The following is a 13442-nucleotide window of genomic DNA, read 5'->3' as shown; positions in this document are numbered from 1 at the left end:
TTTTATTTTTAACATCACAAAAGAGTTCAAGCTCATTTAATGTTGTACTTTTTTTTCTTATTTTCTTTGAGTATCCCCTCCTGTTTGTGGAGTTTACCTTTAGAAACGATGAACTTTGAACTTTAAATTTCAGATCCTATTTTTAATATAAATATTATCCAGTTTAGCACTCAGAAAGGAAATAATTAAATTGTTGCAAAATTTGCTTGTATTATATTTATATATAATAGCTATCGGTAAGGTTATGTGGAGGCTTAGGCGCTCGCTACAAGTTATAAAATTCAAGCAGCTTGGAAGGTCAGTACCAGGAAGAGTGACCTCTGAAATGAGTTACCACTCATAACTCATAAGGTATAGGATATAGGATAAGGTATAACAGACAAGGTATAGGAGTTACGTTTCTACTCTGTGTATTTTAATCGAGAATCGCGCTGTGGTTTTACAGGATGGTCAGTAGCTTCCTGGAGTTGTCATGAGATATGAATTATGGTATGATGACATCATACTGACTTATGTAGGATTTACCCATTGATAGAACTCTATACGTTTTCTAGATTAGAAGGTATCAAGACTACCTACTTTTCAAGGATAATTATCAGGCATTAAAGAGAAAGCAAGATTAGAAACGAGTGGGTTGGGATGATTAATGAGTTTATCAAGAAAGGATTGATATCTGGTTCTGGTGTAATCGGCAATAAATGGAACTTTGAGATCAAAGTGATATTTGATATTTGTTATTTGTGTATTTATTTATTTGTGACTAGGTAAGAAGTATGGAGGATTTTGAAGTTTAAGGATTGTATGTAAGAGGTATTCAATGATTTAGTGGACACACAAACCTCAATAAAATGTTGCTGAATCAATATTTTTTCCACCAAAATCATTCCTTGGTACTACGTCACCAAATTTCAGTCTCAGAAGTTTTTTTTAATAATTAGACAGTATATAACTGGCAAAAACAATTAGCAATGGAGTATTTTTACAAATATTCTTCTTTTCAGGAGGAGGATTTGCAGGAATGAAAGAGGAAGCAAGGTTATAAACTAGTGGGTTTCGATGGTTAGGGAGTTTTTAATGGAAGAAATGATCTGGTTCGGTCTTATGATATCGGCAATTAGGTCTTTATGTATTATTACTCCACTAATTAAATTCCAAATGCCACAGTAACTGTACCTTTGAGTATACCGAAAAAAAACTATATATGTCTAAGATATATTATTAATTATGTTTGAATAAATTAGTTTTGGTGTTAGCATAAAAAAAAAGCTAAAACTAAATAACAAATTTTGTTTTATTATTCTTTTTTTCTAGTAATTAACATTAAGGATTTATACAATATGCTGGCTGAGTCCTTTAAGATACCATCATAAGTTTTTAGAATAATGACTAAGTAGATGTCATTAATCTCAAATCTATTAAATATATTAAAAATTTGAAACTTCAGTTATATAAGACCTGTAGTTATAAGATTTATGGGCTAAAGTAAATTTCTTGACAAGAATTATTAATAACCATAAATAATAAACAAAAAATATTTTTTGTAATTTTATATTATTTTTTTAATATTATACCTATATTTTTTTAAATGTTTGAAAATCTAATGAAATTATACTTTAATAATAATGCATTTTTGAAAATCTTTTTATGCTTAAACAATTGTCTAAAGTACTTGTATACTTTGCTGTGCAGTTGCAACTAATTTAGTGCACAAATAAAATATCATATCAAATTCTTTTTTTTTAAATTAAATAATAGAAAACACAAGAGATAAATTTAACTTTGACACTTTGACACCTTCACAACTTCTCTACCTAACCAGTTTGGGATGTCAGAATAATCAGTGCTAACTTAAACAGAAACTTGGGACCCGAGTGTTGAAACAAAGTCCTCTCAGTGTAAATAAAATATTAAGGTCTTTGTACTCACTTCTTAAAAGGCGACAAGAAACCCGAATAACTGAATTCCCTTTTTTCTTCTGAATTTCCTGTTCATCTGAATTTCTGACAAGTTTTTCTTTTATGTTTCATTACTGTCAAAGGAACGCATCGAAAATACAAAAAAACAAACAATAAAAATAAATTTGAGAATTTATAAAAATATATGATTATGATATGTTCTGCCTAATAGTGACATCGACGTTTCGGCCATCCACAGGGACAATCTATTTTTGAACTAAATAATTTTAAAAAACAACTTCATGCAGGCTATTCTGCCCAGGACAATTAAACAATTTCTCTAATTAGTCAATTTTTAAATTAAAACAAAAATTAAAATTCTTTATCACAGTAACTTATTTATTTAAATTTATCAACCTAAATTTTAGCAAATAAGTTACTGTGATAAAGAATTTCAATTTTTTTTTAATTTGATAATTGACTAATTAGAGAAATTGTTTAATTGACCTAGGCAGAATAGCCTGCATGAAGTTGTGTTTTTGAATTATTTAGTTCAAAAAATTGTATTAGGATTGTCCCTGAGGATGGTTGAATTGGCCAAAACGTCGGACTTGTAAAGAAAATAAAATTTTTTGAGACTATAATGGATAAAATTTAAATTATTTATTTAGACAATAAAAATTTATGATAAAACAAGGAAGATTAGTATTAAAAAGCATCTTTTTTTGTCATGCTCTTCATTAAAAAAAAATTAATACATCAAACTTATACAATAAATGAAATGTATTTTATATGCTTTTACTGAGACTTCTCCCTTTGATTGCCTTTAGCATTGTAAGGTGTACTAACTTGTAGATTTGCACCTTCATAGAATAAAATGAATTTTAGATAATAGTTACAGGAAGCTAGAGCGAAGGGATTTGAATTTCTGTAGATTGATAAAGTAATTTCTGTTAGCACATAACAATCATATAAAAAAAAACGTATAATAATAATATGGGAGGAGTCTATATTTATATATATTATTGAAGGGGGGGTATATGCTGGGAACTCAGCAGAATTCAGAATCAAGATTATGCTTGCACAAGCGTAAGCAAAAGTAGTTGATGGAATTTGCCAAAATGGATAGGGGGGGATCATACAGTTTACAGTCGAGTAAGTAAGAGAAAGAGTCAAAATGGAGAAAAAAGTAAATTATTTCACTCAAATATTGTATTATTATAATGAAAACTATGTATCATTTCTAGTCAAAATTGATGAGTCTACCAAGTACAGCTAGTTGAAATACAAAATGGCCTGTTTCAAAACTTTGAAAAAAAAAATTAATTTTTCTTTCGGAGCTCCATATTCAATCCTATCAACAACTTTAGGAAACCTAACAGAATATTATTTAAAGTAGAGTAAATTTGATAAAATATGAGCCCTCATAGAGGTATTTACGTTGAATAGTTGCCGAGATATATTTTTTTAAAGGGGACATTTCATAAAAGATGTACTGAAAAATCAGTAGTCAGTGAATTTATTTTGGAATATCTATATCTCAAGAATCATCAGACGTACAGATGTCTTAAGTACTCAAATTAAAGCTATTTTAGTATGCTATAAAAGTGTTTATGACCATTATCTTAACCTATTAAAATATGATTTAAAGTAGAGTAAAATGTCTGAAATAATAGCCCTAATAAAAGTATTTATGTTCGATAGTTTGTGAGATATATCTTTTAAAAAGATACATTTCATATATTTTTCAAAATTTTGAATCAGCCCCCATTTTTAATTCCCCCTACCTATACTTGGAAGACTCTACAATTTTGAGTAGCAATTATTCATAGTTTTCGTTAAAGGAATCGAAGATTTTTTCCACATGGCTCTTGTACTATCATGGTCGAATATGAATTTGACTACAGACACTGAACTAAAGTTTTTCCTCGATGTCTCTAAAAATAAAAAGATGAAGAAGCTTTTTTTTTTGTATTTTAAGGAGCAAAATGCAAACCCCCTTTGTTTTATGTGGGGTTCCTTCTATATTTATTGAATAAATGATCCATTAAAGGTTACGTGTTTCTTAATTATTCATATTCTTGCAATTCTAAGACCTTCAAAGCAATTGTAAACTTTTCTTTTATGAGATAAAAAAAAAATCTACTCCATTATAAATCTTGTATCTTGCGTGCAGGTTGCCCATATTTTTTTCTTAACTTAATCAAGTCTCTAACCTACTACGAAATAGAATCGTCGTTTCTTGGTTAATTATTCAAATATAATGCGTCATTAAATGTCCAGTAGGCTTATGATTTTCGTTCAATCCAAATAACACGTCGTACCTCAGACTGACAAGATCGATGGAAAGAAAACATCGCATTTAAGTTGGGCTCGTCTGATCAAAGCTGGCCGGAGATCGATACACAACAACGCTTCCATTTAACATCCTCTTCACTTTTAGAACACCAAACATTTTACTTGCCTAGTATATATTTAAATGTTTCACCAGTGTGATCGGAATATATATAGATCGTTCGTTATTTATTTTAATTATGTCAACGATTTATAAAAAATATTGTTTCCCGATTCATACACATTTAAATTACTAATAATCAAAATTTATTTTAAAGGTGAACATAAAACAAGTTTAAAATATTAATAAATATGTGAGTCTGAAAATAAAGAATCTTTTTGATAACCATGGTATTGAATTTGATTAAGAAATAAATATACCTGAAACAAATTTTTTTTTTTGGACCAAATAGGATGAATTTTTATAAGATATTTCGAATATTAATTTATTTATTTGTTTATGGGGAAACCCCCGTACAAGTAGAGTTAGTATGTTAAATACATGAAATAGATAATCAATTGTAGTAATTTTACAAAAATGATGATATAAAGATCGTTTATATAAACTAATAACAAACGATATACCCAAGCTGAGCTGTCCACATTCGTTAGAATAACACAGTATAACAAAAACCTGATTTCATATTTAATAATATTAAAAAACAAAAAACAAAACAAAAACTATACCTCCTACTGGGACGAAGGTGTCCAACTCTAAGCAAAATATTTTAGGTTACATATATGAAAAACAGTTTAAGGTCCAATCCTGAGATATTTCGAGTACAAACATGGTATTTCTAAAAATTTATAAACCATATACCGTAATGTATAACAATTTATTAATAAATTTAACCTCAATTACTTGTGAATACATTTACCAAATTCAAATGTTTTAGCGAAATAAATTCATTTACTACTGTTTTTTCAATACATTTTTATGAAATGTTACTTTCTAAAAAAGTATACTTTTTTACTCAGGCATTTTTTTTTTCATTGGCGCGACAGACCGTAGAGGTCCAATACTAAGAATAAAAACTTAATTTCTTAATACTTATGAAAGAAATACATCGAGCGTTTGACGTGGTTTTCTTAAGGTGGGTTCGTCACTCCCACGCCTATTTTTGTGAGTGCCACCCAATGGCTAACAGGCCTCACAAATGCCCAGGGGGAGATTGTGAGTGAGTATTACATAATTATTTTGCTTCGAAAAATCCCGGACTCGAACTCGCAATCTATGGGTTACCTCATGCATTATTGAACATAAATGGCTCTTTAAGTCCTCATATTTTAACATATTTACTCTACTTTAAATGATGTTTTTTGTTTTCTATTGTTGTTCGTAGTTCTTAAGATAAGGAGTTACGAATGAAAATTGTTTTTTTTTAACATCCACCATTTTCACATTCATGATTTGATCGAAAGACTCTCATTTCTTGATTGGCAATGATTCAAAAAAGTGCTGTCAAAATTTTCATCGGATAATGTCGATATTTCTGCATAGGTATTCGGACAATTATGACACTGTGAAAATGACAAAGTTCAATAAAGTTTAGGTGTTCTTGTTAGGTATAAATAAAAGTTGTGAAAAGTGTAATAGTAAAAAAGTATTTTGTTATTCTTTAGCTGAGTACTTCTGTAAATCTTAATAGGGATTCAAGGCAGCCCTTGAACTATCTGTCTTAGAACTCATCAAAGGGATGAAATTCATAACAGATTCAGTGACGAGAAGAACCCGGGATAGCCAAACCTAATTCCAACACAGTAATGTTGCTTTGACCATGGAGTTCCCAGGACAAATCCATAGTCCTCGCACTCATTTTAATTTGGCGTAATTTCCCCTATATCCAGACTGTAATGATTTTTAACGGCACTAATAAATTTTAATTTAGAAAATAAATTAATTGGTTTATTTATTCGGTAATTTTATATTTTTTATTAATTTTTTTTTTTATTCCTCTCCACCGAAGGCAAGGTAACTTTTTATTCATACAGAAAATGAAAAAATTGTTCTCAGAATTGAAAATTTCCAATTACATTGTATCTTTTAGATATTTATAATTTAATGGCAACCAAGAGTATAGCAAATATGTGAAGAATACTGAATCAATTCGACTGGCTTCCTCCATAGGAAAATAATCATTGGCGATTACAAAAAAGATTTAAAATTGCTTCAAAATTTGAGGATTTACGTTTCAATGCACGTAAAACCTAAACATGGAAGAAAGAATCAATTCTATAGACATTCATGAATTTTCAACTTTTTTTGTTTTTATCAGTATAATGATTTCGAACCACTTGTTAATTGTTTTTATTTATTGATATAAGATATTAATTTAAATAATTACCATTCTTTTAAATAATTACAACCATTTTTCAGCTGCTCAGCAATGAAATTGGAAAGTTTATAAATTTATTTTGATCAAATATTCTCTTGCAAGGCAAGATAGTTCCTAAGTTTCTCTCTCGACACATCGATATATAAGATATATGAATTAATGATAAATTGTATACCTCGAAATATATGCCCCCCTCCCCGGTCTCCCCGGTACCCCCCCGGCCAGCTCCTGGGCCAATATTGTAACCCCCACCTTCAGCGGACCCAGCCCAACCCCTTATAATGCCATATGGCAAAGGAAGGGCACCAGTTACGTATTTATATACTTAGATATGTATTAATATTGCTATTTATAATAAAGGAGGTGAACAACAAAAAAAAAAAAACTTGAAATATATGTAATTATGTACGCAATTGAAACACGATCGAGCAAATAACAAAAAGGGGGAATTTCCAGGAAATGTAATTTTTATTAGAAAAGATAATAAGGATTTCAGTGCCCATTGTATATTTTTTATTTTACTATTGTATTGACATTGGCCCTATGGAAAAGTCTCCAACTTGAAATCTTGTAAGATTAGAAAATTATATATATATATTTATTTTATTATTTATTTATTGCTATTTACAACTGTACATTATAATAGATTTAGTATATCTGATCTAAGTTAAATTGGAGTGTTACAGGCGTGTAGAGAAACTACCCATTGGTAGCACTCTAATGACATTATACATTAGCTGGTCTCATGGCAATCTTCTTTTCTTCTTCTTCGCCTCGAAGGATTGTCAGGAATGGAAGAAGATGCAAGATTAGAAACTAGGGGGTTTGAGTGGTTAGAGAGTTCATTATGGAAGGAGTGATATCTGGTTCGGGCTAGATCGGTTAAATAGGGAACATTAAGGTCTTTATGTATGATTTTATTTGTGACAAAGTAAGGAGCATTGAGGATTTTACGAAGGATTTTGGATTATAAGGATTGAATACGAGAGGAATTCTAAGGTTTAGTGGAGCCCCAAAGCTCAACTCCATATGTCGAGATTGGCCTCATTACAGTCATGTAGATCAGTCTTTTGTAATATGTTGGAAGTTTAGACCGTTTGTCTAGTAAGTGCTGTAATAGTCGAAATCGACGTGCAGTTTCCTGTCTTTTCAGTCTGGTGTGAGGATTCCAGGTTAATAGTTTGTCCAAATGTAGTCTAAGGTAACGGATCTGTTCGACAGGAGTAAGAGTAACATCATTAAATGAAACTGTAGGGCAGTCAGTAGGTTTACGACGAAGGGTAAAGGTGATTTTATGGGATTTGTTGGAATTTATCTTAATCCTCCAATTACGACACCAATCTTCGAGGGCTGTGATATGGGATTGGAGATTTTGAAATACAATTAATGGGTTATTATTAACAGCGAGCACACATGTGTCATCGGCATACGTGGTGAGGATAGTGTTAGGATTGGTTGGAATGTCAGCCGTATAGACGGTGTAGAGGATGGGACCAAGGATAATACCTTGAGGACAAATTATATTTAATTTCATTGTTTTCTCCCACGTTTTAGAAATAACAAATGGCATAACCACCTAATTGGTATATTTGGACATTGGATCTTCTTTTAGCCGAGATATAGATTTCAGAATATTTTTTTTATATTTTATTCTAATTTAAAAATAGTATTGTTTATTCAAGTGTCGTTTTCTCTTCCTCATAACAAGGTGTGGTTTTGTTTTTATTTGTTTCTTATAACATCGAATGATTATGTAACATTTTACTGAAATGAAAAAGCTGAGGAAAAAAACAAGAAGGAAGAGGGTTTCAATGTTTCCATTTTTATTTTCCTGTTACACGGCTGCTATAAATATAAATATAGTTTTATAAAAACCTTCTTTGTTCACTTTATAGATTTTTTATTTTGGGGAAACTAAATGTTGGAATTTTTTTTTAAATTTAATATAAGGTTTTTTTTAGTGTTATAGGTAGTTTTAAGGATATGCTGCTCTTAGTGAAAAATGAGTGAACATTTTAGGTTTTTCTTGAATTAAATGAACTTCAGGTTGCTTATTAAATACTACTTAAATATTTTAATATTTATTTTTAATGACATTAATTGTACCCGTTGCATAGCCTTGGTAAAAATTGAACCATTTTCTGAAATGAATTTTCATAACTTCTGGAATAATTTTTTATTTTTTTATCATTTTTTATTCCTCTTTACCATGGTTGGCTGTCATTAATTTTTGGCTAATCTGTATCTAGTTTTCATTAAATAACTTTTTTTTCTCCTCTTGTTCTAATTGTATTATGCATCAAAGAGAATACTTAATAAAGACCTTCAGGTCGTAGATATGAATCGTTCCAGCTGTACAATCCAGATCGGTGCCCGTCAGATCGTGGGGGAGGGAAGGATAGGCAATTGGGAGTCTATAGCCTCGTTATTGGATCCTGGCGCTATCATGGCACCTATCTTTGCAATTACAGAGAATTGACAGTATCATCGCCTGCTCATATCTAGACCTCTATCTCCTACCTTCCATCTGGCAATGATTCGCCATGTTCCGAACGTTCTGTCGTATCGTGTCTGACGATGTCTGTTGTCAAGTGGGTGATACTATCGTTCAACACTCTTTTGTGCATCCAAGATAGTGTATCAATGTAATACTACTTCAAATAACATTCAGTACTACAGTGTTTAAACAAACTAAAAAAAGAAGAAAAAAGTCAAATAAAATTATTATGTAAAAAGTTTTTTAAGTATCCAAAGTTACAGGGACATTAAATATTATACAAAGTAACAAAATAATTAATTTTCAAGAAATCTGGTCATGGAGATGTTGGAGCTGCGGTTAGAAATCGAACAATAAATAATTATTTCAGTCATTAAATTGGTGTTGTTTAGGACTTAAACCAAGAAACAAGGATAATTAAGCATAATGATGTCAGGAGATATTTGAATGGCTATACTTCATACGATAATTGTTTTAGCCACGTATAAAATTATTAACTTTAATGGCTACCGCTTAAACATTTTAAAATCATCTACCTAAAACCGACAAAAATAAAATATTTTTCCTAAAAGAGATGGACCAATTTAGTTCTTTTTTGTTTTGTGGAGTTATGATACAAGAGGATTATTTATGCCTTCGAGTTGCTGCGTAACATGCATAATAATGTAGTTAACATTGGATGTGAGATGTAAATTTACATTTAAGATTGTCCTTGAGAATGGCCGAAACGTTGGTCGAACGAAACGAAATCGTCCAAAATCAACCCCCCCCCAAAAAAAAGAGGTCCAGATGTTGTGATTGGGCGGTGGAAACAGAAATACGTCGGTTAACGAACTATTCCTGTGTGAAATGCAACCAAGTAATTTGTCCCTCTCATGCGAAACCACACTACCCAACATGCTTTTTAGCATGCTCTTGCGATCATCCATCGGCTTTAATGGACAGCGACTCCGAATGATTTTTTTCCCAACACGTTTCGAGGATAAAAGGTCCTATTTTGGTTTATATTCATAACCATGATATGGGAATTCCGCATTTTGACTTGTTTTGGTTTCTGTACTTAAATAAATAATAGGAAATGTTTTAAATTTATTTTATTTTTTTCGCTAATTGTCTAGATCCTCAAGATGATTGGGAAATTTCGGTTTACTTAAATAAGGCGATTTAGGGTCTTGTGTGCCTGTCAGGCTCACCTCGCCCCGATATTGAGAATCCTTGACCGCGCCCTTTGAATGGTCAAGACGTAAAAAGTGAAATACAGTGTATAGTACATAAGGAAACATGACAAAACAGAAACGGAATAACTAATATGAAATATTTTTCCTTATTTTTGTCACATTTCCTTCATGTAATTTAACTTTATTAATTTTTCTAATTTCTTTGCTCCTCCACGTTGAGTTATTCTTTTATATAGTTTTCTTGGCCCTTAAAGGTTTAAAACGTAAAGACTTCTTCATTTTTAAATTTTACTTTCGGACACCTTCTACCATAATCTAGAATTAATCAAAGATTGATATCAAGATTGAAAATATTCTATTATGTTATTAATTATAACATAAATTTGTGACCTTAATTATACCGTATTAGGGAGCGTGGGTAGCCGCGGGGTAAGGCCTGTGGCTACTAACTCTAAGCACCTGAGTTCGAATCCGGCTGGGCAAAAAATTGTTTTCTCTTACACTGGGGGTATTCATGATGTGTTAAATGTAAAATATTTTACCATGTAAAATTAGGATTGAGAGCAGCCCTATTTAAAGTCATGTTAAATGTTAAATGCTAAATGCACAAGAGCTCCTAGCGGATTTTTTGAGCATCTTGTTTTATAACCTTTCCTTCCAAAACTTCATATTATTGTATAGTTTTAAGTTTTGATTAAAGTTATTTATTACAAAATACCTAAAGAGGAAGTTGTGTGAGAATATGGCCCCTGATTGTCTTGTTGATTTTCTAAATTGTGAGGAAGAGAATAAAAATGAACTAATTGATAACTGTCATTACATTACAATTATTGTCATACATTGTTTTATTAGCTATAAAAACATCCAAAACAATACAAACTACGAGCAAATAATATGTATAACACTACATTTCTTGTTACTACGACAACAAACAAAATGGTGATGAGCTCAGTTCGTCTGTTGCTTGACGTCATTCTCCATTTAACAGACCTAGTAGCAGTCTTTCAACCATGTTATATTATATCATTTTAACACGGTAAAAGAAAGAAATAAAGAAAGCATGAGTTTTTCCATCTAACACGCTTTAACATGTTTTTTTTTGTTTAAAATCTTTATTGATATTTACAACTGTATATTATATATTACATTCAGTAAATTTAATCTTAGTTAAAATGGTGTGTTAAAGCCGTGTAGAGAAACTTCCCATTGGTAGCACTCTATTCTTTAACATGTTAAACTAAAGATCATGAATACCCCTAGCCGTGAGTCAATCCTGTGGGTTCTTAGAGCCCTCCTGGGGCCCAGCCTCTTAAATTGGGTACCCTTAATTGGGTAAAAATCTGGCTTTCGAGCGTGACTGTCCAAATTACCTCCTTGCACAACCGTTGGTCTAGTAACAGTACTTCCATACAAAGTACTGAACCCCTGACCCTTCATGGCTTGTAGCGGTACAGATTTGATTTAATTATACTATATTATTGATTTTTTTTTTTTAGTGTGCGTATTTATGAGTTAAATAGTTGTTAAAAACTTCGTATCATTCTGTAATGCATAAAGTAAATCTAAACGGATGGAAAGACTTGAAGTTTTCTAATGTTGAAGATCTTGTAGGTTCGTTTTATGGCTAGATTTAAAAAAAAAAAAGTTACTTTCATGAATCTTATTATAACGTTGTACAGTATCATTCTGTCTTGTAACGATTTAAAAATAAAGATGGGATATAAATTTCTTTATTACTGTTATCGGAGGCGAACCTGACTTGATGTGGCGAATGGATGGTGTGATGGTTATACTGATGGAAGTTGACGAGGTTGTGTGCTCAGCTGATAGGTGATTTATGGTGGAATTGAGACATCAATGTACCGCCATTGTATTTCTCTTTAGTAAAGAATCGTATTACCAATAGTTTACAGGATTGAGCTTAACGGTGGTTTCGATTACCATATTTACAACTGTTGTTTGTAAATAAAAATCTTAATCAGCCAGTGTTAAGGCTCTTATTAAAATTTAACGGATACCTGTAAGAACGTTCTTAACTATTTTAGGTAGACTGTTGATATTATCGATTTAGGAATGTAGGAGAACTTTAAGGCGTTGCCTGCTACATTACCGATCGAATAAAATCTTATATTTCAATTTAAATAAAATGTATACGTAGTCATGTGGTCCAGAGAATATAATTATATAAATTATAATAAATATATAATTTATAACAGACCAAAAGACATTATTGGTATTGTCAAGTGTTATTTTTACTGAAGAGAGGGCCTGAGTTGGTTGCACTAATTGCTCTGCAAACTATGTTTTTCTACGACCAATTAGCAGCCTACACCAATTTTGTTTAAGAGGGTACGGAAGGAAAAAAATATGGAAATCAGAAAAAAAAAATCATTTTGTCACTAGAAAAGATAACTATTTTTAATTTTTGTATAGTTTCAATAGTATTCAGACCTAATAATAAAAAAAATATATTGGCATTAATATTCTAAAAATTAAATTAAATTAAAGTATATTTGGTTATATACTTTGAATAATTATAAAAGTCTTTATTTGTTTCTTTTAAAGTTTGATTTTATAGACAATAGAAAAATATTTCGTATTTTAAGCAAAATTGGCTTACTTTTTTTTTAATTATTATAATTTTTTGGCTCAACAGTTCTCTTTAAAATGGCAGTTAAAATAAATAATAATAACTTCGAAAATATTAATAATTAATTGAAAGAAAAAAAATTTTCATAAACAATTTTTTGAGGTTAATGACTTCCAGTTTAATGAAATTTTTATTAAATTATCATGACATGTTACAACATTTCGGGACCACTGTCCCATATTCATGAACTTTAAACCTATAACAATAATAAAACTATCATAACAACAATCTTCATCCTTATGTATTTTAATTCACATAATTATATTCACCACATAATTTCATATAGGAAATCATGTCACAATTTGTTTGTTTCTTCACTACTCCTTAGCACAGCCATTACTTTTTATTTTCTTACTACCTCTTTGGAGCTTATCTCATGTCCAGTGTGCTGTTTGGTTACCTCCCTGTTTTTTACAAGTCGTGCTTTGTATTTAACATTAACTTAGTGATTTTTTAATTAAACCAGTTTATTTCCTCTTTTTTTTATGTTTATATTTTGAGTCTATTTATAATGTCGGCGTAATGTGTATTTAAGTGTTTAGTGTCAGTTTT

The 13442-nt window shown here is 30.6% G+C and overlaps 1 protein-coding gene across 1 annotated transcript in view; it reads right to left on the bottom strand.

Moving 5' to 3' along the window:
* LOC106689821 (acetylcholinesterase) overlaps positions 1 to 13442 on the bottom strand; it is an 82902-nt gene that overhangs the window by 58921 nt on the left and 10539 nt on the right. The window lies entirely within an intron of this gene.

The sequence above is a fragment of the Halyomorpha halys genome, unplaced genomic scaffold (genome assembly GCF_000696795.3).
Source record: "Halyomorpha halys isolate HHAL.00 unplaced genomic scaffold, Hhal_1.1 Scaffold1478.1, whole genome shotgun sequence".
Taxonomy (NCBI): Eukaryota; Metazoa; Arthropoda; class Insecta; order Hemiptera; family Pentatomidae; genus Halyomorpha; species Halyomorpha halys.
This window is presented reverse-complemented; position numbering and strand designations above follow the sequence as displayed.